The 26,451-nt window shown below is 44.1% G+C and overlaps 1 protein-coding gene across 11 annotated transcripts in view; it reads left to right on the forward strand.

Annotated features, from left to right (window-relative positions):
• LOC126272091 (voltage-dependent L-type calcium channel subunit beta-1) overlaps positions 1 to 26,451 on the forward strand; it is a 2,208,268-nt gene that overhangs the window by 1,532,750 nt on the left and 649,067 nt on the right. The gene's annotated exons all lie outside the window — the stretch shown is intronic.

Genomic DNA, 26,451 nt, shown 5'->3' on the forward strand with positions numbered 1-26,451 from the left:
AACAGATGGACGAAACCAAAGAGATATAGTTTGGGATGGCCATAGGGTCGAGGGCAGACTCCTGGAAGGCGAAGTTGTCGGGACCATCGGCGTGCACGAGGCACGAGGCACAGGCTTACACCGACTAATTGCTGCGGGCGCAGTAACTCAAAACTTGGCCGCGCTGCGCGGCCTTTTTCTCTTCGTTCCTTGTCCCCCAACTTTTTTGTTGGAAGCTGGCCTTCATCCGTACCAAGCGCTGCCGGTGCCCGGGTAGCATTCGCTTTGCAATGTCATACGGAATATTTACTATCATACATCTTCCGCGATACTCTCTTACAATGATTTCTCCGTAACTTTCACTGCCATATGATATGAATGTCATTTGGCATGACTATTTACTTACTCGTTCAGCACTTAGGAAAATATTGTAGAAAAAATATGTACGTTATAGGCAGAGATTTAGGAAGGGTGATTCAGATGCCCCTAATGACACCGTTTTATGCAACCCGCAAAGTTTTGTCCTTCAAAAACCGCGCACGATTTTCATATTCTCTCACCAGTCGCTACGCAAGAAATATTAGTCCTGCATAAAAAATGAACAAGGCCTTTTTTGTAGGAAATTTAATGTAGTTAAATACTTCACTGGAATACTTTTCCGCTAAAGGCCGTAATTTTCAAGTTATTCAAGAAAAATATAAAAAATGTGAACTTCACACCGTACGCTCACACTCAGCCACACAGTCAAGATTTCTAGTTATGTTGCTCATGGGACTCTTTCCTACCACTGTACAAAAATTTGGCACTTTACGAATTATTTCCCACATTCGACCTTTTTTTGTCTTCATTGGCAGGCCTTATTAAGCCACCGGGTTAGTGAACACTTAAAAATTGTAAAATTGATGTTTGTGTAATTGTTACCTATGAGTTATGTGAATTTTAATACCATAAAATAAACAATTACATCGTTATATTCGTCAGGCTTTCTGACTACGCAACTACTGTGTTTGTAAAGGTTAAGTTTGGATCGAATTGTGAATGTAATTAGTCTCAGTGTAACATCTGTAAATGTCGGTCTGGTACCGCGCGACCGCTACGGTCCCAGGTTCGAATCCTGCCTCCGGCATGGATGTGGGTGATGTCCTTAGGTTAGTTAGGTATAAGTAATCTAAATTCTAGGGGGCTGATGACCTCCGATGTTGAGTGATCAGAGTCATTTGAACCATTTGAACAAATGTCATTTTAATTCTGGTTTGACAATGTTAGTGTTTCTGGGTGGCCAGATGCTCTTTCTGACACTACCCTGGGCGAAATTTACGCACCCTAGCTTTTTGTGTCGAGCGCCACCGCATGTGTAACTATGAGAACATTTACTAAATGGCTGCGAACTGTGTAACTGAAGTGGCGCGTGAGTACCAGTCTACCCAGTGGGATGTGGGATACCACCTAAAAACAACATCCAGACTGATCGACACACCAGCCCTTGTCGTTAATTCGCAGAGCGGATTCGATCTGGCGCTGGTGCGCCTCTCCGCTACCCGGTTCAAATGGCTCTGAGCACTATGGGACTCAGCTGCTGTGGTCATTAGTCCCCTAGAACTTAGAACTACTTAAACCTAACTAACCTAAGGACATCACACACATCTATGTCCGAGGCAGGATTCGAACCTGCGACGCACGGTTCCGGACTGCGCGCCTAGAACCGCGAGAGCCGCTACCCGGAAGCGGGCACTTAAGTGTACTCGGATATTCGGGCGGGCAAACAGTTTCTAGTCAGTAAGTCTTCATTAATGACAAGACTTTAGTTATCCAGTATTCTTCTGTAGTTTGTATCGCCTGCGGATGATTGTTACAACTAAGAACTAGACAATTAAAACTGGGCTTGATATTTAGATAAATTAGCGTCGTTGATTGTGGTAGTAAAGTGTTAATCTTGGACACTTCAGCGCATCGTGTCTTCAAAAATGTACAATGTTCAGTAGCTTGGTGCGTAGGATCTATAAACGAAGTATCTAAGGTTCCCCTCTTACATCCTCTAGGTGTTCGTGATAATTTTGTTACATCAGCGTTACGATCTTTCAGTTTAACATTCATACCCTCCAGTTGGAACACGTGCCACAGGATACCATCAAATCTAAGGACTTTTGTTTGTGTTTAACGGTTCAACTGCAAGTGGAGAAGTATCTCCTTTCGTTCAACTAAATTTAGAAAGGAAACGCTATTTGATTTGCCTGATAGCCATGTATTGTGATCAGTAAAATAAGAAATGATGGAAAAGCATCGCTGCAATCGGGAATAATAATACTGATATGAATGGCACGCAGCGAGGCGTGATGTCTCAGTAAATGTATAGTGAAGTTAGAGGACTTACCCTTTTTCTTTCAGCGATCAGCCAGTCACAGCAGTCTGCTATTCCATTTTAATTCCTTTCACTACTTTTTCCTTTTTGTTGCTGTAAGTTTTGGTTTTACAAAGGGCGTTATTTTCGTAGGTTTGTGTGTGTGTGTATGTCTCTCTCTCTCTCTCTCTCTCTCTCTCTCTCTCTCTCTCTGTGTGTGTGTGTGTGTGTGTGTGTGTGTGTGTGTGTGTGTGTGTGTGTTGTAGCGGGCGCATTTTAATGGTGGTTTTATATATTTTATTTGCAGTTAGTATTATTATACTGCGATTTTTTCTGTGGATTTTTATGGCTTTTGCATTTTTAATTGAAGTTAGTTATATTACTCTGTGAGTTTTACTACTCATTTTTACGACGTTTTTATATTTTTTAGTTATATTTAGTTTTAGTATTCTATGACTTTTAGCCACACTCATCTCATAAAATTTTATTACGGGAGCTAGAGATCTTACTGCCGTGCACCAACATACTACCATCATTATGTCATCAGCAATATGTAGTCCCTCATTGCCTATCTCCAGAGGGCTAGATGCGTGTAAATATGTCAGATGAGGTCGTGATCTCGTCCTTCTCTCTCCTTCTTTCTTCTCTGTTACGTATTACACTGCCACTATCGTGCATATGAGTTACTTATCTACCTTCGCCAGTCACTCTAAACAGCGATGTAATGGCGGATCTCTGTGGTTACGGAGTCTGCATCGTGTGTAGCTGCAGTTGGAAGCCATCATCTAAAAGGAGCCTTCAAAGGGAAATCTATTATCACGTTCGGTGACAGAGAGGCCATAACTTTTCAATGAAAAATACCGGGAGTTTCAAAATAAATATAGAGGTTTTACGGCTTTGTAGCATTTATTACATTCAATTTACAACTGTAAATAATTCATGAAATGAAAGAGCAACTAAGTTTTCCTCACAAGTGTTCAATGTGAAACCATTCGTGACACGGCACAAGAGTAACTTATGACTGAAAAACGTGTTGAACGTGTGAGAGAACCCTCACACGTAGCCGCAAGAAATCAGTTCGGAAAGCTAGTCGCCAATTAGCTCTTCGAACGACGTCTTTGTGAAGATTTTTAAGGAAATGCTTTCAACTACGTCCTTTTCGTTTGCAGTTGTTAAAAGCTATAAGCCTACAGACTACGGTTTAAGTGACAACTATGCGAACACTCTGTTGCCGCGTGGTGATTTGGACTTTCTGGGTCGTGTCGGTTCAGTGGTAAATCGAAATTTCACCTAAATGGAAATGTGAGCACGCATAATGTCCACATCTGGGGGTTATCAAATCCCCATGAGATGGTACAGTTGCAACGAGACTCCCCTAAACTACATGTGATTTTCTTTTTTTGTTCTATAGCGTGGCGGAAAGTTTATGAGCCTTCCCTTTTCTGTGAAGCAACTGTAACTGGTGTTTCTTATCTTGATGCGCACATTATGGCTCTTGGCGCTACAGATCTTTCCTCCATTGGAAGAAGCTCAAACTTAGACCTTTATTAAGTAGCAAGATTTTGCCTCAACGGCGTAACTCACTACGCGACTTATTACAGAATAGTAACAATTACTGCAGACACCTTGCCCTTGGACTCAATGTGTGCTGTGTGACGAATGGTGCTCACATTGAACGCTTGTAAGAAAAAAAAAATGTTTGAGTTGCTCTTTCACTTGAAATGTTATGTATTATTATAAGTTGAACGCAATAAATGCTACAAAGCCTTAAAACCCAGACATTCATTTTGCAAACCCTGGCATTACTTGAGACCCGTAACAGAACAACATTATGCAACGTGCGTTTCACTATCAGGTAAAAGTTCCCGCTAAGTGTTTAAGAGTCCCATGTCATCGTCTGTGACCATTCAGAATACATATCAGCAGACTGTTACACAAAGCTTAAGCCAAGCTCTGTTGCGTTAGCGACGTGTCATTCTGCCGGTTGCTGTTGCTGCGCTGTGGGAGTGTGTGTTGTCGCTTCTTGCTGCAAGAAGGTTGTTAAGTCCTTAACTCCTCTTTGGTCATGCGCACTCTGAAAGTAAAGCTCAAATGTAATTTTGGTTACAGCATTTCATAAATTATCTTCACAATGCAGTCTCTTACCACTTTCAAGCCAAAAAAAAAACCACTACTTTGTGGGGACGTGATAAGCTTTTACTATTAACAATAGGAAATGCACATTTGTTAGTGATTAGACACACGAGTCAAACTCGTCAAGCTATACAGGAATGTAAAACATTATTCATGTTGTTAGTAACCGTGGTTCCCTGCATATACTGTCAAAATAATGGATTACGATACTCATCTAATAGAAACCTAATAGTTGTCCTCGAAATATGTCCGCGAGAGTACTGACGCATTTACTCCATAACGATGAATACCGGAGGGACAGACGTAGAGCATGACGCGTCATAAACAGAGGATAGGTAGGGATGGTAGAATACGTGTGGTTGCTCGGAAGAGGCACCTTGCGATCGTTTTGGAAGATTAAAGTCATGTATGTAAAAAAAAAAAATGTTTTCCACGGCATAGAGATGCAACCGCGCGGCCCGGCAAACTAAGATCTGAGTATCGTGAAAATCTCAAGAAAACATAAAAAATTGGGCAGTAAACATTTATGAATTTATGGAACATCTTCATATTTCCATTAACCATCATAACGACCGTGAGAGCGGTGTGCTGACCACACGCCCCTCCTATCCGCATCCTCAACTGAGAATGACATGGCGGTCGGATGGTCCCTATGGGCCACTTGTGACCTGAAGGCGGAGTGCTTTTTTTAAAAAATATCTCCATTAGACAACAGAAGATTCTAGATCAGCTGGAGCTAAAGAATGGGACTCAAAAGACTAACACAAATTCAGGGTGTTCGGATATTCCTGTAACAGACTTCTAGGACTTGTAGAGGGAGGTGAGTACATAATATTTTGAACAGGAACTCATGTCCGAAAATGTACTGTTTCCGTTCTACGACGGTTTCAATTCCGATGTTTAACTCATCCACTTCTGCTTGAGGCGTGACGCAGTACAGTTATTAGGTAACAATTCGAAAGGATACATCACGAAACGTCCATTTATCGCTAACTTGTATTAACACGTAAACATTACGTGTTTACATTCTTCTAGCACAAAAAAGAACCCAGCATACTGTATGTACAGAACATCACTGGTGCATGTGGCGACAATGTGGTGACAACCAACGTTGTTACAGACGTTGTACCTACGAAGAACGTTCTGGTACACACTCTCCGTCCCACTTGGTGTCTCTTCAATTTATAGTGCAGCAGTCAGAACTCGTGCCAACAGATCTTCCTTTGTCTCTAGAGGAGTCACGTAAATTAAACGTTGCATATGATACCACAAGAAGTAGTACACCTCACCCTGTCTGCCCTGTTGCATACCGGGACAAGCAACTCTGAGACTTTCCTTTTTCCCTCAGCAGACGTGGACGCTTTTCGCATATGAATTGAAACCGTCGTAGAAGGGAAACGGTGCGTTTCCGAACATGGACTGTTATTCACAATGTTATGTACTGACTCCCCTTCACAAGTCCTAGAAGTTTGTAACGGGAAATTCCGAACAACTTGTATGGCCAATGGAGATACTAAATTTGGCAGAATGAATGAGTAAATGTTCGACGGCAATCGCCATTGCCTAGACTCGTGTAAGTATGGATTAAAAAGTGCTTTTTCTTTGACAATGGAATCGGTTGTAAACATTTCATGTTTACTTTTTTCAAACGAGTTATTAATTCTTGTATGTTACAAATAGGCTTTTTTAACGTTACAAATTTTCTTAGTTTACTTCTTTTAATTTCTTCAAAAATGAGCGTCATATAACCTTGGGTTTGGAACTTGTACTAAACATTTATGATAGACATATATTTAGCCCTATTGAATCCCAAAACCGAGTAGTCTGTACATTAGAACATTCCTTGGGGCACATTATGTTAACCTAATTATTTGTCGCAACAAAATATTCAGAGCTATTCCTTTTTTTTTTCTTTTTTTGTACTCTATGAGATGACGATCATGTCTCTATGATGAGGGTAAAATCCTACAGTGAAACTACTCGACAGATAAAAATTATATGCCAGACCAGGACTTAAGCTTGGAACAATGATTTTTATCCACAGAGCTATCCAGGATTGAAACATTACCCTACATCATAGCTTTCATTTTACCAGTCCATCTCTCATAATTCTCAAACTTCAAGATCATAAATGTGTTTCAACTATGCTTGCTGATAATATATTAATCACACTATAGAGATTGCTGACGTTACTGATGCGCCACTTCATCATCATCATCATCATCATTATCAGCATCATCTGTTTTGATGGAGCAAAGAAAAGTGATGAGACGTTGCTTCAATTGGGACATGAGACTGTACAGAGTAATTAAAAACTGTTAAGCAGTTTCATAAAGCCAACACTCATCATTGAACTCTGAACATAAATATTGGATCTGACTGTCATGTAAATAGGATGTTTCAAGTTGTTAATCTCAATCTTACAAGTCACATATGAACCTCATGTATAACAATGTAGGCATCAAGGCAGGACATCATGATTTTTTATTTCGACAGATAAATGATACGTCAAGGCCTTACTCGCAATTACTGCTTCCGGCAAGTAGTATTGTTTCTGGAAGATTCTTACAGCGAGCGTGCTTCATTACAGGATCATTAGTTTTCCACTTGCAGAACTGAACTTGGAAATTCGATGCCTGGAACTCTTTTCGTCATGGATGAATCACTTGCTTCGCAGATGTTTGTACCGCCCACTGACTGATACCGCGGAAGAAGTACCACGCCCATATTGCAGCCTATGCGCTCTGCGACCCAGCCAAGGACGCAAGAGTATAAGTTGGGTAGTTACGCTGACGTGTTATCCAATCCCACTGGATGGCATGTACAAACAAATGACAACGTAGGAACACAACAGTTTCCTCTTCGGTAAGGATGTGTGATCTTGGACTTACATTCAGCGTCGCTGTAATTGCAGTGTACGAAATTATACTACCATCTGAAATGTATTATGTAGTGAAATGTAGCGCAGTTTGCGTCCCTGTACGTTTGCAGTTTCATTAAGATTTTCATTTGTTATACGCTGCTAGAATGGTGCACAGACATTAAATTACGTAAGGTCGCATACAACAAAATTTTAATACTACTCATAAGGAAGCCCCTAAGAAGCTCAACTCCTTCAATAAAAATCAATTAACAATATTCAAGTAATAAGCAATCAAATATTTGGGGTTTCTGCTAGCTAAGTGATAAATTTGTGTCGCCAAATTTCTCATGCTACCTCCAAAAAATCTGTAAGAAAGGACTTTACATAATGTACAATTCAGAGAATGTTCGGAATGCTGTTACATCGTTCCTGATCACAGTATGTCGCATCTAGCTTGAGAACTAAGATAACTATTAGTATAGAAGCAAAATAAGAAAAAATGTATCCTGAATATGTTGTTTCGCTACCAAGGACACATTAACTAGCATTACTGTCTTTCTCTTATCTTTGTTCGTTAGAAGATATAAACAGCACAACGACTTCTTTCTTAAACAATACCATATATTTTTTGCTCGTTAATTCACTTTCTCTCCTCAAGACCGGTTCAGAAATGTATCACAGTTACTATTCACGTAAATCTGACGTTATTGAAAACGTAACTCAGCTTTGAGTCTGCTTTCCAAGTTCACAGTGCAGCTATTCGGTAAATCGTAATTCTTCCTCTTGCTGAAATTGACAGTAATCAAACGGGAAGGCAAGAGAAATGCGCTCCAGTGATTCAGTCATCGTCTTCAGTTGAAGATTTGTGAGAGTAAAATGTATACGAACGAAGAGAAGATAGAAATACTACTTGTCTGAAGCGAATGTAAGTTAGAAGTGAAGTACTTGCAATAGTGTTTTATTATTTGGGGTGATAAGGATAGATGGAGCACTGTGTATACACCTAAAAAAACGACACACTACGAAGGAGTTATCTGAACGTGACGCAAATCGGTAGATGTGATGTAGATGTACAGCAAATGTACATGTACAAGCAAATGATAACAATTTCGGAAAAAACTGGATGATTTATTCAACACAAAGAGCTCCACAGTTTTAGCAAGTCAATAACGCGTTGGTCGAGCTCTGCGCTTATATAGCTAGTTGTTCGGCTTGGACAGAGTAGTTGGATGTCTTCCGAGGCATATCGAGCCAAATCCTGTCCAATTGGCGCGTTAGTTCGATAAAATCCCGGAGCCAGGTGGATGGCGGGCTCTGCTCATAATGCTGCAAACGTTCTCTACTGGGGAGGGACCCGGCGACACTGCTGGCCAAGGCAGGGTTTGGCAAGCACGAAGACAAGAAGTAAAAACTCTCGCCGTGTGCGGGTGGGCGTTATCTACTGAAATATGAATATCATCGACGTACCGCTGTGCTGTAAAGGTGCACGGATGACAACCAAAAGAATCCTGCTATGGAAAGAAATGGCGCCCCAGACAGTCACCTTGGAATCTGATTGATTGGAGTAGAATTGTCTTCATTGATGACTCCAGCTTCGAATTGAAATCCGATGACCAGCGAAGAGGTGTCTGGAGACGCCCTGTACAGCGATTGGATGTCAACCTGTTAGTCCCCCATCACACGGCCCGGCGGCCAGAAGTGATGGGCCAGGGTGCCGTTTCTTTTCGTAGCAGAGCTCCTTGATCGTCACCCGTGGCGCCATTACAGCACGGTGACAGGATCATTTAGTAATCGCGAAAGCGTTACGAGGGTGATAGATAAACTCCAGTGGAAGACTCTGCAGGAGAGACGCTCAGTAGCTATTTATGGGCTTATGTTAAAGTTTCGAGAACATACCTTCACCGAGGAGTCAAGCAGTATATTGCTCCCTCTTACGTAGATCTCGCGAAGAGAACATGAGGATAAAATCAGAGAGATTGGAGAACACACAGAGGCATACCGCCAATCCTTCATTCCACGAACAATACGAGACTGGAATAGAAGGGAGAACGGATAGAGGTACTCAAGGTACCCCCCGCCACATACCGTTAGGTGGCTTGGGGAGTATGGATGTAGATGTAGAAGTATTCATTGAACGCACCTCGTATTTTCTGGGTGTGCCTGTGGGATTATATCACCCAATTTAACCACTTTTGCTGGAAATTTATTTGTCTGGCTCACGGAGTAGAGATTCAGATGGTTACATAATTGCAGGCACTCTTAGCTGCCAAAACTTAAAGAGTGCTCGAACGATGTAAGTATCGGAATGCGAAAGTGTGAACGGAAGATGATGTATTTATTATAATGCTCCGTGTGCCAGACAAATAAATTTCCAGCAGTAATCGTTAAATAGCGATACATAATCGCTGGTGGAAGGAGTATGTAGAGGGTCTATACAAGGGGGATGTACTTGAGGACAATATTATGGAAATGGAAGAGGATGTAGATGAAGATGAAATGGAAGTTACGATACTGCGTGAAGAGTTTGACAGAGCACTGAAAGACCTGAGTCGAAACAAGGCCCCGGGAGTAGACAACATTCCATTAGAACTACTGACAGCCTTGGGAGAGCCAGTATCAATCATCTGGTGAGAAAAATGTATGAGACAGGCGAAATACCGTCAGACTTCAAGAAGAATATAATAATTCCAATCCCAGAGAAAGCAGGCGTTGACAGATGTGAAAATTACAGAACTATCAGTTTAATAGTTCACAGCTGCAAAATACTAACGCGACTTCATTACAGACGAATGGAAAAACTGGTAGAACCCAACCTCAGGGAAGATCAGTTTGGATTCCGTAGAAATATGGGAACATGTGAGGCAATACTGTCCCTACGGCTTATCTTAGAAGCTAGATTAAGAAAAGGCAAACCTACGTTTCTAGCATTTGTAGACTTAGAAAGCTTTTGGCACTGTTGACTGGAATACTCTCTTTCAAATTCTGAAGGTGGCAGGGGTAAAATACAGGGAGCGAAAGCTATTTACAATTTGTACAGAAACCAGGTGACAGTTATGAGAGTCGAGGGACATGAAAGGGGAGCGTGGTTGGGAAGGGAGTGAGACAGGGTTGCAGCCTCTCCCCGATGTTATTCAATCTGTATATTGAGCAAGCAGTGAAGGAAACAAAAGGAAAATTCGGAGTAGGTATTAAAATACATGGAGAAGAAATAAAAACTTTGAGGTTCGCCGATGACATTGTAATTCTGTCAGAAACAGCAAAGGACTTGGAAGAGCAGTTGAATGGAATGGACAGTGTCTTGAAAATAGGATATAAGACCAACATCAACAAAATCAAAACGAGGATAATGGAATTTAGTCGAATTAAGTTGAGTGATGCTGAGGGAATTAGATTAGGAAATGAGACATTTAGAGTAGTAAAGGAATTTTTGCTATTTGGGGAGCAAAATAAATGATGATGGTCGAAGTAGAGAGGATACAAAATGTAGACTGGCTATGGCAAGGAAAGCGTTTCTTAAGTAGAGGAATTTGTTAACATCGAGTATTGATTTAAGTGTCAGGAAGTCCTTTCTGAAAGTATTTGTATGGAGTGTAGCCATGTATGGAAGTGAAAACATGGACGATAAATAGTTTAGACATGAAGAGAATAGAAGCTTTCGAAATGTGGTGCTACAGAAGAATGCTGAAGATTAGATGGGTAGATCATATAACTAATGAGGAGGTACTGAATAGAATTGGGGAGAAGAGGAGTTCGTAGCACAACTTGACCAGAAGAAGGGATCGGTTGGTAGGACATGTTCTGAGGCATCAAGGGATCACCAGTTTAGTATTGGAGGGCAGCGTGGAGGGTAAAAATCATAGAGGGAGACCAAGAGACGAATACATTAAGCAGATTCAGAAGGATGTAGGCTGCAGTAGGTACTGGAAGCTGAAGAAGGTTGCACAGGATAGAGTAGCATGGAGAGCTGCATCAAACCAGTCTCAGGACTGAAGACAACAACAACAACAACAACAACAACAATCTCACAGGGATCCTAGTCAAATAATACTCATCGTAGTTTAGATTATTGCACCGTAAACGTAACTCAATGCACCTGATGGTGGCAGTATGCTGTCGAAACCAGTCGTGCTCATAAAAATTACGAAAACGGAATTGAAGCAGTAAAATTATTTCATGAATCTGAAACACAGTCGCAGACCTTAAACAATTCCATATATCTTGATAAAATTAAGAATAACCATTACGGCTACCTTTCATGGATCTTGGAATCATGTGCAGGACGCCAAGGGCTTATACCAGAAAGCACTCCCTGTGTGACTGTGGTGGGAGAGACACAGAGGAACAGCCGCAAGAATATGCAGTAGCGACGGGCTGAAGGCGCACGGGACTGACTGACTGACAGTCTGTGTGTCGGGTGAACAGCAGCGGCGGCGGCCTGCGTTGCGGGTAGCCGCGCTCCGGGCGCCGCCGGCCCTGGCCGCTGGCCGCTGGCCCCGTATAAATAATAGAGGCGGCGCGGCAGCCGGCAGCCCGGCCGCGCCCGCCGTAGCGCCGCCGCTCGGCCGCCGGCTCGGTCAATACATTAGCAGCGGCGCCGCCAGACGCCGGCGTTTCCGTCTGAGAGGCGCCGCGTCAACACGCCGAACAAGTCGCGCGGCGCGCCCTCCCTGCCACGGCGGCGCGGTCTCCAGCAGCCGGCGATCACAAGCTGAGGACGCCGCCCCACCGGCGTACAGGCGCTGTGAAACATTCGTACAAAAATCTCATTTGCGTAGCTTGTTTCCTGATTCATCTGCACGCTCTGACGTCTTTTCAGTCACAATTGGAACCATTCGAACAGTTTAATCGTATTTAATACGAATAAACGAGTCGTTTTGAGAGAAAATGCTCTCATCATCAGATTGTCAACAATCAGCACGTATGGCAAAAATACTGGAAACTCCTGGAAAGTACGTTGGCGGCGTCCTGGAAATAAACAATGGGCAGAATGTTGACTGTCTGATAATGAGAGCGTTACCTCTAAAATGCGTCCTAAAATTGTGTTAGGGACGTGTAAAGTGGTGAATGCTAGGAAGTACTTATAAAATACAACAACGAATATCTCGAACAATGGGTAATATTAAAGCGTCTTTGTTTGTCTCACGCTTGTAGTGTTTCACGTTCTGTTATTTCATTGAGTTGGCTATCAACTTGCGTCGAACTCCTATCTCTGCCACACTGCCGTTCCTGATAGCTTCGATTTTGGCTCCGGTTAAACGCCCGTCAAGCAGCGGTCCGACATACAAAATTCACGAAAATGTGCAATGGATAACCGAATAAACTATTTATGACACTAACTTGCATCTGACTGTATGTTAAAAAAAAAGGAGCGGTTCCGAATCTAAATATGACGCAAATTGGTAAACCAGATATACACACACAGACAAACAGTGATCACAATTTCAGAAAAATTGGATGATTTACTGAAGAGAAACATCTTCACAAATTTAGCAAGTCAATAGCCTGTTGATCCACCTATGGCTCTTAGGCAAGCAGCTGTTCGGTTGTGCATTGATTGACAGAGTTATTGAATGATCTCTTGACGAGTATCTGTTCTCTCCAGACACGTCTTCGGTCTGAAATCTCATTGACTGGAATAGAACTGTCTTCAGTCACGAGTCCCGCTTCGAACTGAGCCCCGATGGCCAACGAAGACGTGTCTGAAGACAGCCTGGGCAATGGTGGGCTACAAACCTGTCACCCATCTCACGGCCCGAAAGTCACGCGTATTGGTCTGGGTCGGCATTTCTTTTGATAGCAGGACCCCTTTGGTTGCCCTCCGCTGCACCCTTGCAGCACAGTGGTACGTCGACAATATTCTGCGCCCCATTTTGTTCCGCTCCGTGGCAAACCATCCTGGCCTTCATTTCAGCAAGCGAAGCCCGCCCACACAAGGCGGAAGTTTCTGTTGATCGTCTCCGTGCTCCCAAACTCTGCCTTGGTCAGCGACGTCGCCAGATCTCTCACCAGTTCAGGACTTTCAGAGCGTTATGGGCAGAGCCCTCCAACCAACTCGGGATTTTGATGATCTACCGCACCACTTGGACAGAATATGTCACGATATCTCTCAGGAGGGCATTCAACAACTCTGTCGATCAATGACAAGCCCAATATCTGCTTCTATAAGCGCCAGAGATAGACCAAAGCGTTCCTGACTTTCTTACTTTGTGAAGCTCTTTCTCTTGAATAAATCATCCAATTTTGGTGAAATTGTAATCATTTCATTGTCTGTACAAGTACATACATCTACTGATTTCTGTCCTATACGGATAATTCCTTCGTGCTGCGTCTCTTTCTTTCTTGTTTAGAGTGCACTTTTGAAGGCAAAGTTATTTTGCACTAATTTCGTGTAATATTCTTCAAATCAATAAAAACGCTTCACCTCTTCTAATAAACTGATAAGCCAACACAATCACTCGTCTTGTCTCAAAATACCAATGAAACCGACGAATTACTGAAATAACAAACTCCCGCTCATTTTTTGGATAATAAACGTCACAAGCACTGTGCATAGGCAACTTCGAAATATTTCGGCCAATATTAACAATACGCTGAATCAAATAAGCTGTCGTGGCTTTTTTAATATCATTAGGTCGGCCTGGTACTTACGTATTGGAGAGACGGACCCTTTATGGAGTTTGATTCAGCTCTGCAATAGATGGAGAGAGCCGCCTCTACCCTGCACCCATTGTCCTACTGCCATCGCTGCACACTCTACTGCGGCTGTTCACTTCTTCCCCCAGCGAGTCGAAACACTGTGTGGGCGCGCGTTACTTTACCACACAACTTTCACGCACCGCCCCAGCCTTACTACAGGAAGTGAAGAAGGAGCGTGATCTGCCGACATAAGTGGACCGTCACGCGGTGACAGCAAAAGTAGAACAAGGAGTTTCAAAAACATTAATCACCCTTCGCAGGGCTCTATCTTCTGGAGCATCTCTGGAGTTCCGGTATTCAACGCTACTGCTATACGGTGTCGAACTTCGCCGAAAGTTGTTGAAGGAGAGTCGCATCACTCAAAAGAGAAAAACAAGATCCGGTAACTTGTAACTGACGCCAAGGTATACTCTTAATTACCATGAGGAAGTTAAAATTCACCCCAAGTTTCTGTCTTCATTCGTATACTACATACGGTCTTTGCAAAATGTGGTCAAAGTTTTTGAAATTCCCCGTATGATGTGCCACGATCTTAACCCGACAAGGCCAAGTTTGGCGATGCTTTTCAGAATCATGAAATTTAGCGCGGAGTTCAGTGCGAGTCGCTTTTAACAGTACCCACAACGAAATTCTATGCCTCGAAATCTGGCAGAAAATCCTAAGAGATTCTGGTCATAAGCGAATTATACCAGTGGAAAGACACAATCAAAACCTTCGCTGCGCCACAGCGATGGTAATGTTGCCGATGACAGTGTCACTAAAGCGGAGGTACTAAACACGGTTTTCCGAAATTCTTTCACCAAAGAAGACGAAGTATTTGAATGAAGAACTGCTGCAACATGAGCAACTTACAAGTAGACATGCTCGGTACAGCGAAGCAACTCATACCTCTTAACAGAGGCGACTACCCGTTACACTCCTTTTCAGAGATAGCTGATATAATAGCTCCATATCTAGCAATCATGTACACTCGAAGGCTCAGGAGGCACTACCAGCGCAGTGTCGTCTGGCAAGAAAGACAAAGATGGCTGCAGCTTTACCGGGAAGCCAAAGATAACTTCCAAAAACAGCTACGGGAAGTTAGAACAAAAAGTTGGGAACACTTTGTTCTGAACCAACTAGCATTAGACCCATGGGGAGTTCCCTACAGGCTTGTCCGGGAAAAGATCCGTTCTCCGATGGAGCTTTCAACCGTCAGGCATGGGGACCGGATGACGGGGTCTTGGCAGGAAACTGCTGAGGTCCTTCTCCACTCCCTGCTGCCTGATGATACAGCGGATCAGACAGATGAACAACGGCAGCTGCGGGAGAATAACAACAATGCGTATGAAAATGATATGGCAGTCTACCCATTCTCAGAAGAAGAGGTAGCTGGCCACATAAATTCCCTGAAGAGAGGAAAAGCTCCTGGGCCAGACGGTATTGTGGCGGAAGTGGTGCAATTCCTGGCCCCCCAGATAGTCGCCCCTCTAACTCATTTATATAACGAATGCCTCAAGCAGAAAAAGTTCCCTCGAATATGGAAGAGGGCAAATGTGGTAATTATAAAGAAAGGGGCTGACAAAGACCCAGCAGAAACCAAATCTTATAGACCTATCTGCCTGCTTGATCTGCTTGGGAAGATTCTGGAGAGACTTCTGGCTGATAGACTGGCGGCACACCGAGTGCTGTGCGGAATGAGCAACAGGCAGTTTGGCTTCAGGTCTGGACGATCGGCATCTGATGCAATCGCCCTGGCGGCCGAGGTCTGCGGCTCTACCCCGTACAAGTACGTTGTTGGCATCATGGTGGATATAAGTGGCGCCTTCGACAACCTGTGGTGGCCTTCGCTCTTCTCCTGCTTAAGGGAGAAGGAGTGTCCAGGGCCGCTATATGGCTGTCTGAGGAGCTATTGTGAAGATCGGGAGGTCTGGCTATCATCTGCTAGCACAAGAGTAAGGAAAACTATCACCAAGGGATGTCCCCAGGGTTCCGTACTGGGTCCGCTGTTCTGGGACATCCACATGGAACCCTTACTAGATACATTACAACAAAGCGACGAAGTGCTGGAGGTGATAGCCTACGCAGATGATCTCCTCCTACTGGTCGGCGGCCGTAGCCGAGAGGACATAGAGCCTAAGATCGAGAGAGCAATAAACACACTCCAACTGTGGTGCCGCAAGACAAAAATGACAATCTCACCGGCCAAGTCTACCTATCTTCTTCTAAAGGGACAATTAGCTCGTAACCCAACTGTTAGGATAGATGGATCACCAGTTCTCCGGCGACGTGAGACACGCTATCTAGGTATCATCATTGATGAAAGGTGGACTTTCAGTAGACACATTGAAACCGTAACTCAAAGAGCTTTACAGGTACTCAACAACCTCATCTCCATTGGGCATAAGCGGTTTCATCTTCCACCACATCTCATCAAACTCTATCATAACAGTATACTAACATCCATAGTGGGTTACGGATCCGGAGTCTGGGCACACAGGCTCACGAGGGTGGTGCCCGCCATGACAGTGAGGAGAGTGCAGAGAAATATGATCCTGAGATCAGTGGGGGCATACAGAACTACACCGGGAGGAGCCCTGTTAGTTATTATGGGGCTTTGCCCCCTGGATATCAAAATTCGGGAGCAGGCCGCTTGGTACTGGACTAAAAAGGGGAATTTGGAAAAAACCGAGGAAATTCTGGGCAGCAGGACAGAAAATAAAGTAGAAATTAGGAAAAAAGGGGAGCTGCTATGGCAACTTTCGTGGGAAACCGAAGAAACAGGGCGTCGTACCTTTGAGCTCCTACCAGATGTTAGGGAAAGGATGGAAATGTCACATTTCGATCCATCCCGGGGACTCATCCACTTCCTCACTGGGCATGGACCGTACTCGACATATCTATGTCGATTTGGTAAAAAGGCGACACCTGCGTGTGACTGTGGTGTTCCGGAGGGTACTCCTGACCATGTAGTCTACGAGTGCCCCCTTTTCAATGATGTGGCCTCAGTACTGCGGGACCAACTACCACACAACGACACTTTTAGACTAATCAGACATCGCGACACTTTCGACATCATAAACAAACTGGCTAACGCGGTATCTCAGAAAGTCCTAAAGGACTACCTGAAAGACCTATAGTAGCACAAAAAGAGATAAACCAGGACACAGATAGAGTATGATACCCTACTCCCAAACCGCCTGGGCGCGGAAAGGCCGACTTCCTCAGTCTGAATCCGCCGCGCCACAGGATTCTGGGGGGGTGGGGTGCAGCCTTACCAAACCAGACAACGCACCGGACTTGACATTAGGATAAGTTAGTTGTAGGACTTAGTTTTTTAGATATTATTATTAGTAACCTGCAGCGATCACCATCTCGGCCTGCCCAGTGTCAGGGGCACGCTCATTGGGGTTAGCTCAATGAGCAAGGCTCTATAGTAGGTTTATATAAATTAGCTGACACAACTGTAACGCTGTAGGATTAGTAACTAGTCTAAAGATTAAATGTTTGTAGTAGACTAACAATAATGTTGCCCATTGCTTACTGTTCACTTATATACTAACTAGTTACTACATAGAACTTAGAATTAGCTGCTAATTACCCTTGTATAACTAACTTGGCCCACTAATCAAATAAGGCAGTGGGCTAGATGTAAAATTAACATTGTTTATGGAAATAAAGAATTATTTTTTTTTAAAAAAAAAAAAAAAAAAAAAAATCATGTACACTCGCTGGCTCGACGAAAGATCCGTATCTAAGGACTGGAAAGTTGCAGAGGTCTCACCAGTACTCATGACAGGGAATTATATACGCGTATAGCTGACGCCGATTTGCAATAACCTGCGGAACACTTACTGTGCTCGAACATAATGAGTTACCTCGAAGAAACACAGTTATTGACACACAAAACGATCTGTTGCCACACAGTCTACACGGATTCAGAAAATATCGTTCTTGTGCAACAGAACTGTTTCTTTACTCAGAAGTAATGAGACCTATCAAAATTGGGTCTCACATTGATTCCGTATTTCCACGTTTCCAGAGCCTTCAGACACCATTGCTCACAAGCAGCTTCCAATTAAGTTGCGTCCCTCTCGAATATCGTCTCAGTTGTGGGACTGGATTTGTGATTTCCTGTCAGAAAGTTCACGGTTAGTAGTGATGGGAAGTCACCGAGCCCAACAGCATTGATATGTGGCGTTTGCCAAGGAAGTGTTACACGTCTGCCGACTATGTAAACGATTAAGGAGACAATCTAAGTCCCACTTGTAGATTGTTTGCAGATGATGTCGTTGTTTACCGTACAGTAAAGTTGTCAGAAGATCAAAACCAGTTGTAAAATGTTTTATACAAGCTGTCTGTACGGTGCGAAAGGTGAAAATTAACAATAAACAATCAACACGGATGAAAGGGTAGTCGATAGAGACTAATATTACGGACAACCATCACATAGAACTTTTTTGAGGAATGCAAACCAAAGACTCAGTTTTATTGGAAAAACTGTCTGCCCCAGGTAGCTGAGTGATGCCGGCACGGTAGCTCAGAGTGTTCGGTCAGAGGGTTAGCTGCCCTCTGTAAAAAAAAAAAAAAAAAAAAAAAAAAAAAAAAAAAACAACTGAGTGAACGGATCAACGAAGGTGTGTCATCGGACGTCCGCCCCGAACAAATTCAACAAACAATATAGAAAAAAAAAGAGATCAACTTAAAAAAAAGTGGTGAGTGCGGCAGGCTAGCAATCCTAAGGGCCCGTGTTCGATTCCCGGCTGGGTTGGAAATTTTATGCGCTCAGCCACTGGGTGTTTTGTTGTCCTAGTCATTATCATTTCATCCGCATCGAGGCGCAAGTCGCCGAAGTGGCGTCAAATCGAAAGGCTTGCACCAAGCGAGCGGTCTACCCGACGGGAGGCCCTAGTCACACGACATTTACTTTTATTGGAAAAACTTTTAGTACATATGTCTTAGTCTTTAGTAGATCTGCTCAATTTTCTTTGCGTTCTGCCAATAAAACGCAGTCTTTGGGTTGCCTTGCCAACAACATTAGCTATGTGTTCTTTCCAATTTAAGTTGTTCGTAATTGAAATTTCTAGGTATTTAGTTGAATTTAGGTCCTTCAGATTTCACTGGTTTGTCGTGTAACCGAAGGTTAACAGATTCCTTTTAGCACTCTTGTGGGTGACTTCACACTTCATTATCTAGGGTCAACTACCAGTTTTCGCACCATATAGATATCATTCCTAAATCGTTTTGCAGTTTGTTTTGATCTTCTGGTGACTTTACTAGACGATAAACAACAGCATCACCCGCAAACAACCTAAGACGGCATCTCAAATTGTCTCCTGAAACGTTTATACATATAAGGAACAGCAGAGGGCCTATAATGCCACACTGGGGAACGCCAAAAATCACTTCTGTTCTTCTCGGTGACTTTCCGGAAATTACTACGAACAGTGACCTCTCTGACAGGAAATCAGGAATCCAATCGCATAACTAAGACGATACTCCATAAGCATGTATGTAATTTCACTACAAGCCGTTTATGTGGTACAATGTCAAAAGTCTTTTGGAAATCTAGAAATACGGAATCAATTTGAAATCCCTTGTCAATAGCACTCAACAGTTCTTGTGAGTGAAAAGCTAGTTATGTTTCACAATAATTATATTTTCTAAAACCGTGTTGACTATGTATCAATAGACCGTTCTTTTTGAGGTAATTCATAATGTTAGAACACAATACATGTTCCAAAATCCTGCTGCATTTCGACGTTAATAATATGAGACCGTAATTTAGTGGATTGCTCCTACTACCTCTGTTGAATAGTGGTGTGATCTCTGCAACTTTCCAGTCTTTGGTTACCGGTCTTTCATCGAGCGAATGGTTGTATATGATTGTTAAGTACGGAGCTATTGCATCAGCATACTCTGAAAGGAACCTAACTGGTATACAATCTTGACCGGAAGACTTGCGTTTATAAAAAGATTTAAGCTGCTTCACTATTTCGTGGATACGTTCTTCTACGTTGCTCATCACTCTTCAGGAGACATGTACCTTCGGCAAGAAAATGCACCAAACCATCGCTCTCAAATTGTGGCAGCATGGTTTCAGGAATCCTCCACGGAAATGAAGGTGCTCATAGGCCATATGGTACTTGGACACCATGCGGCTAAATGTGCGAGCCTTTGTCCACTCTCCCACCAATTTCCGTGCGTTTCCGGACGAGTATTAACGAATAACGAAAGCGCTCCAACGCTTCTGGTGCCCTGTAGAATTCTTGCCAAGAGGCGTCGATGGCACAGTCAGGGAAAGAATGGATGATACTTGTTGCCTAGGAGTTAACTCCGTTTCAACTGCTCGTAAGTGTCTTGGGTAGTAGCCAGCGATGACAGAGGGCAGGTACTACATTTACGAAGACTGATGAGTCACAACGTCATGAACACTTGTTTAATATCGCGTTGATCCACCTTCGTGAAGCAATAGAGCAGAGATTCTACGTGGTACGGATTCGACATGTCTTCCGTAGATTTCTGGAGGTATGTGGCATCAGATGTTAACGAAGAGCTCGGACAACTCCCGTTGATTGCGCCAGGATAGTTTGTGGGCGTAGAGCTGGCACCCAACAGTATTCCAGATATCCCAAGATCAGGCGAATTTTGTGGTCAAGACATCGACGTGACTTTACAATCATGCTCTTCAAACCACTGTAGCACGATTCTAGCATTGTGACATGGCAAGTTATTCTGCTTGAAGATGCCACGAAGGAAATCAAGTGGCCCGGAATGTTGTTCATTTAGTCCACAGTGGTCATGGTGCCTTCGGTTATTACCGTACATCCCATGGAATAACAGGTGAATGTATCCCGTAGCATAATACTTTACGCCAACGAGCACCATCCGTGGTGCTGCGCACGTTTTGATCAGCCTTTTGCCCGGCTGACGGCTTATTCGGACACGAGACCATCGACCTGGTGTAACAAAAAACTTGATTCGTCAGCTTAGGCCACACGTTGACACTGACACACGGCTCAGTCTCGATGAAGCCGTGCCCACTGCAACCGTGCTTGAGGAATCGGAAAGTCACCGTGGACCACATAGGGGATTCCCTTGTTCAACAGTGTGATGGATTGTTCGAAACACACACCCGCAGCAGCATTGTACTCTGCCGTCAGACCTGCCACAGGTCGCCAACTGCCCTGCTCGACAGAGTTGGCAGGACTCCGGCCTCCGTCTTCTGTAACGAGGCCGTCATGGCCAACACTTTGGCACCTACTCACAGATTCGTAGTCGTCAAACCACCTCCCACACACACAACGCTAACCGCGAACAGCAGACCAGCTTCGCCGTTTCTGAGACAGTCGTTTCCAGGTGCCGGGTCATAACAACCTGGCCTCTGTCAAAGTCGTGAAAGCCAGCGGATTCCCCCATTAGCTGGCTGTATCACCGATAGAGTGTTTCGTATTCGTCTTTGCTCCACTTGTATACTTTTCCTGTCCTGCCATTACCTGCAACACCTCAAACTATTATAATATTTCGCCTAAGGCTGTATACATATGGCGGAGAGTACTTTCTGCCAGTGTTAGCGAGGGGAGAACGATTTTCTGTTCGCCTCTGTACGTGCTCTAATCTCTTCTGTGTTGTTCTATGGTCTGTAAGTGAGATAAATGACAGATCCTACAGAACTTTCGCACAGCCTCCGTCACACATTGGGTCTTTAACGTTTCACGATTACAGCATTATGTTTCCTCCGAAGACTTTGATGTGAGAACCCTGACTGTCTGTGTACCATTTTCGTGCTAGCTATACCGACATGCTACTTTTCTAGCAGCGCGTCTCTGAACTTCAGTCTTTTAATTTCATTATATTGCATTTATCTTCATGTACACGAGGTACCATTCAGAGCTCCATGCGAAGAATCTGTCCTGAATATCCTTACGACCATACACAGGCTATTATACACTTCTCTGTAGTCAACACCAGCACCACCGAAAAGTCTGGTTACTCTTCTTCCTTAGTCTTATAAGTCGTTTTCAAGCAGAGTGTTAAACTATTAGAGGTGAGGAAAAAGGGAAGAGTAGAGGACAATGAAATAAAGTAATCCTAATAAACATAGGTTCACAAACCAAGGGTCTCCCCACAACGACGTATATACAAGTGCAACAACACCAATGTTAAAATATTTCTAATGTCTAAGGCTATGTTTATTTCGAAACACTGCAAGTGGGTCGTAAATTACAAAGCGATAAACTGCTCCCGTTTGATTTTATCATCGTATCAGATACCTGAGTACTGGTAAATAGCGTCTGAACAAGTGTATCGCCGGCCTCTGTAGCCAAGCGGTTCTAGGAGCTTCAGTCTGCAACCGCGCGACCGCTACGATCGCAGGTTCGAATCCTACCTCGGGCATGGATGTATATGATGTCCTTAGGTTAGTTAGGTTTAAGTAGTTCTAAGTTCTAGGGGACTGATGCCCTCAGATGTTATGTCCCATAGTGCTCAGAGGCCTTTGAACCATTTGATGGCGTGTATAAGTACAGCTGCCCATGCAGCTTCAACACGATACCACAGTTAATCAAGAGTAGTGACTGGCGTATTGTGACGAACCAGTTGCTCGGCCACCATTGACCAGACGTTTTCAATTGGTGAGAGATCTGGAGAATGTGTTGGCCAGGACAGCAGTCAAGCATTTTCTGTATCCAGAAAGGCCCGTACAGGACCTGCAACATGTGGTCGTGCATTATCCTGCTGAGATGTAGGGTTTCGCAGGGATCGAAGAAGGGTAGAGCCACGGGTCGCAACACATCTGAAATGTAGCGTCCACTGTTCAAAGCGCCGTCAATGCGAACAAGAGGTGACCGAGACGTGTAACCAGTGGGACCTTATACCGTCACGCCAGGTGATACGCCGATATGGCGATGACGAATACACGCTTCCAATGTGCGTTCACCGCGATGTCGCCAACACGGATGTGACCATCATGATGCTGTAGACAGAACATGGATTCATTCGAAAAAATGACGTTTTGTCATTCGTCCACCCAGGTTCGTCGTGGAGTACACCATCGCAGGCGCTTCTGTCTCTGATGCAGCGTCAAGGGTAAAGGCAGCCACGGTCTCGGAGCTGATAGTCCATGCTGCTGCAAACGTCGTCGAACTGTTCGTGCAGATGGTTGTTGTCTTGCAGACGTCCCCATCTGCTGACTCAGGGATCGAGACGTGGCTGCACGATCCGTTACAGCCGTGCGGTAAGATTTCTGTCATCTCGAGTGCTAGTGATACGAGGCGGCTGGGATCCAGCACCGGCGTTCCGTATTACCCTCCTGAACCCACCGATTCCATATTTTGCTAAGTCACTGGATCTCGACCAACGCGAGCAGCAATGTCGCGATACGATAATCCGCGATCGCGATAGGCTACAATCCGACCTTTATCAAAGTCGGAAACGTGATCGTACGCATTTCTCCTTACGCGACGCATCACAACATTTCACCAGACAACGCCGGTCAACTGCTGTTTGTGTATGAGAAATCGGTTGTAAAGTTTCCTCATGTCAGCACGTTGTAGGTGTCGCCACCGCTCTGAAAAGCTAATCATTTGCATATCGCAGCATCTTCTTCCTGTCGGTTAAATTTCGCGTCTGTAGCACGTCATCTTGGTGGTGTAGCAATTTTAATGGCCAGCAGTGTATGTTACGCCCTGGTATCAGAGCGATGGACAAAAACATTCCTCCTATCTGCGACCTTTTGGATAGTACATAAGGATGGAGGGAGGTGGCGCCGACAATTTTGCTGGCTCCTTTCCTGCCGCTGTTGTGCGTAGAAGCGGCGTCAGCGGCTGCGGCAGTCCGCAGCGACGCAGACGCAGTTGTGGGCTGTGTGTGGGGCCTGGGAAGGGGGGGGGGAGGGGAAGGGGATGGAAGGGAGGGGGGTGGAGGCGCCGCGGCTGAATATTTCATGCGTCCAGATAGCGGCCGGCTGCGCTGACGCAGCACGGCTGCCGGCCTGGCTGGCTAGCGTGCCGTGGTTTGCGCACGCACACACATCCGGCGCTCCGCTGGCTGCGTTTGTCTGTCGGGTCGGCTCTGCAGCAACACTGCAGCTGGACCTAATTTCTGGCAGGCATGGAGCCGGTCACCCAGTTTCCCGGCGGCGGCGAACAGTTGCCAACAATAAGCACATCGAGGAAAGCTCTGCCGCATTTGGAGGAACTGTGACACTGCGAAATGTTATACTGCGGTGGGCGCAGATGGATGTCGCACGTTGCCTAATAAAGAGTAGCGAAGAAGTGGATTAAGGGCACTCCTCTAACAACGTGTGAGGATCCTGTAAACTTACACGGCAGAAATATTGGTATTTTTTGTCAGTTTGTTAGCTAATCCCTTCCTCTGGCTGCGTGTGTGAAAAGCAGCGGATACTTTAACAGAAAGTTGTTGAAAACCACATTGCACAGCTCAAAAGACGAAATTACATATACGTTTCCTACTTGAAGATATAACAGTTGATCACGCGATCGAATTTAGCTTCTAAATCCTATGAAAAATGGCTGTTACGTTCCAGGTCCTAGCCGAGAGTTTCATCGTTCTTTCAGTTTGTATTGTCAGTCCTGCTTTCCAAACATTCCAATCACTCTATGTGGTTCGCTTCGCAGGTATACTCCGTTTATACAGATGTCTCTCAGCAAACTGCCTAGAAAATATTTGGCATCATTTCTTACTACTGATTTCTACGGTACGTTCCAGTGTATACCACTTAGAAGCATTATCGTCGGTATTTGCACGATGTGAGAACCTGCAGGATTTCACGGCCTGACTTTTAGTTGTCTGTATGATGGTTTCAGCCCTAATGTAGTTGAGTGGCATCCTGGCGATGGAAACTTTTTTGTGCAGTATCGGAAAAGCGCCGCTTCAGGGATTCGGGGGGCGAGGTTGCCTCGGATGGAGAGTTGACGGCGAGGGCTGTATGTGGTTTTTAGGTGATTGACGATGATCTCTTTGTCGGCGTAAGTTTGGCACGTAATTCGGTGCTTTCTGGAAGATTAGAGTATTTACTGGCATCGACTTTCACGCTTTACCTACTTCGTATTTTTATAGTCATCCAAACAACACAAACACGACATTATCGACATTACACAGTACAGACTGATATCCATCTCACACACTCGACATGTGTACGCATCATTCAGTCGCTGAAGACAGATGATGGTGTACCACCTCCACAAAGACAGGCTTCCCACTTCGTCCTTGCGTCATTCTACTTGTCTAGTTTGACTATTACCATCATGTCAATAGATTTGGCTAATCACACAATCGTTGTGCACTGCGCGTCAAGCGCATTAGGTCAAAACGACACTTGTCATTAAGGAACACAGACGGAGAACATTTTGTCTGGAAGCCGAATATTCTTCCCACGTAACATATCCTATGGAAGATCAAATAAAAAACAAAGAAAAACTGTCCAGGATTCCGATATGAGCTTTTCAATACACGGTAGCACGTAACGGAACAGTTTGCTTCACAAGCAACAACAGTAACTTTTTTATAACAGAGATACAGCATTGGGGTATCAATCATATTTTGGGATACGATTATTTACTTCTTTAGCGGCATTCGGAAATGGAATATTGGAGCACTGCGCATAACAGAGAAAGATTTCACGAAAGTGAACAGAAATTTTTAAATGGGTACTCAAACTCTTCCAAAATTATGCAGTTTGACCACTGTTGCCATGTGACTGTACAAAGGGCAGTCAAATGAAAACGAGAAAGATGAATGAAAAAGTAACTAAACCGTATATTATTTCAAAAGTAATGGCCATAACAGTTACTACATTTATCGCACATGAGACAAGATGGTCAATGCCTCATATGGAGCTACGATTGCACCCAGGCGTGCACTCAGAAACAAATTGATGGTCACGAATCCCTTTCTTCAGGGTTCCAAAAATACGAAAATCGCGTGGAGAGGGATCGGGACGTAATAGAGGATGTGTAAGGGCTTCCCAGCGAAACTTCTGAAGCGTAGTCCAAACAACAGATACACCAGCTCCGGGAAAGTCGTGATTACGTTTTTCATTGACAGCGGGGGTCCAGTGCTCTTTGACTTTCTGGAACATGGTGCCACAATTAAAGAACAGCAGTACGTGGACACTTTGCGAAAACTGAATCGCACCATCAAATCCAAACGCCCAGGAATGTTGACGGACAGCGTCATTTTCATTCAGGATACTGTCCTACCACATGTGTGCCAAGATTGTTTCAACAACGCTCTAGAAGTTTCGATAGGAGGTCCATACACACCCTCCATACAGGGTGATTAACGATGGTTCAAATGGCTCTGAGGAATATGGGACTTAACATCTGAGGTCATCAGTCCCTTAGAACTTAGAACTACTTAAACCTAACCAACCTAAGGACATCACACACATCCATGACTGAGGCAGGATTCGAACCTGCGACCGTAGCGGTCGCCTGGTTCC

The sequence above is a fragment of the Schistocerca gregaria genome, chromosome 5, assembly GCF_023897955.1.
Source record: "Schistocerca gregaria isolate iqSchGreg1 chromosome 5, iqSchGreg1.2, whole genome shotgun sequence".
NCBI lineage: Eukaryota > Metazoa > Arthropoda > Insecta > Orthoptera > Acrididae > Schistocerca > Schistocerca gregaria.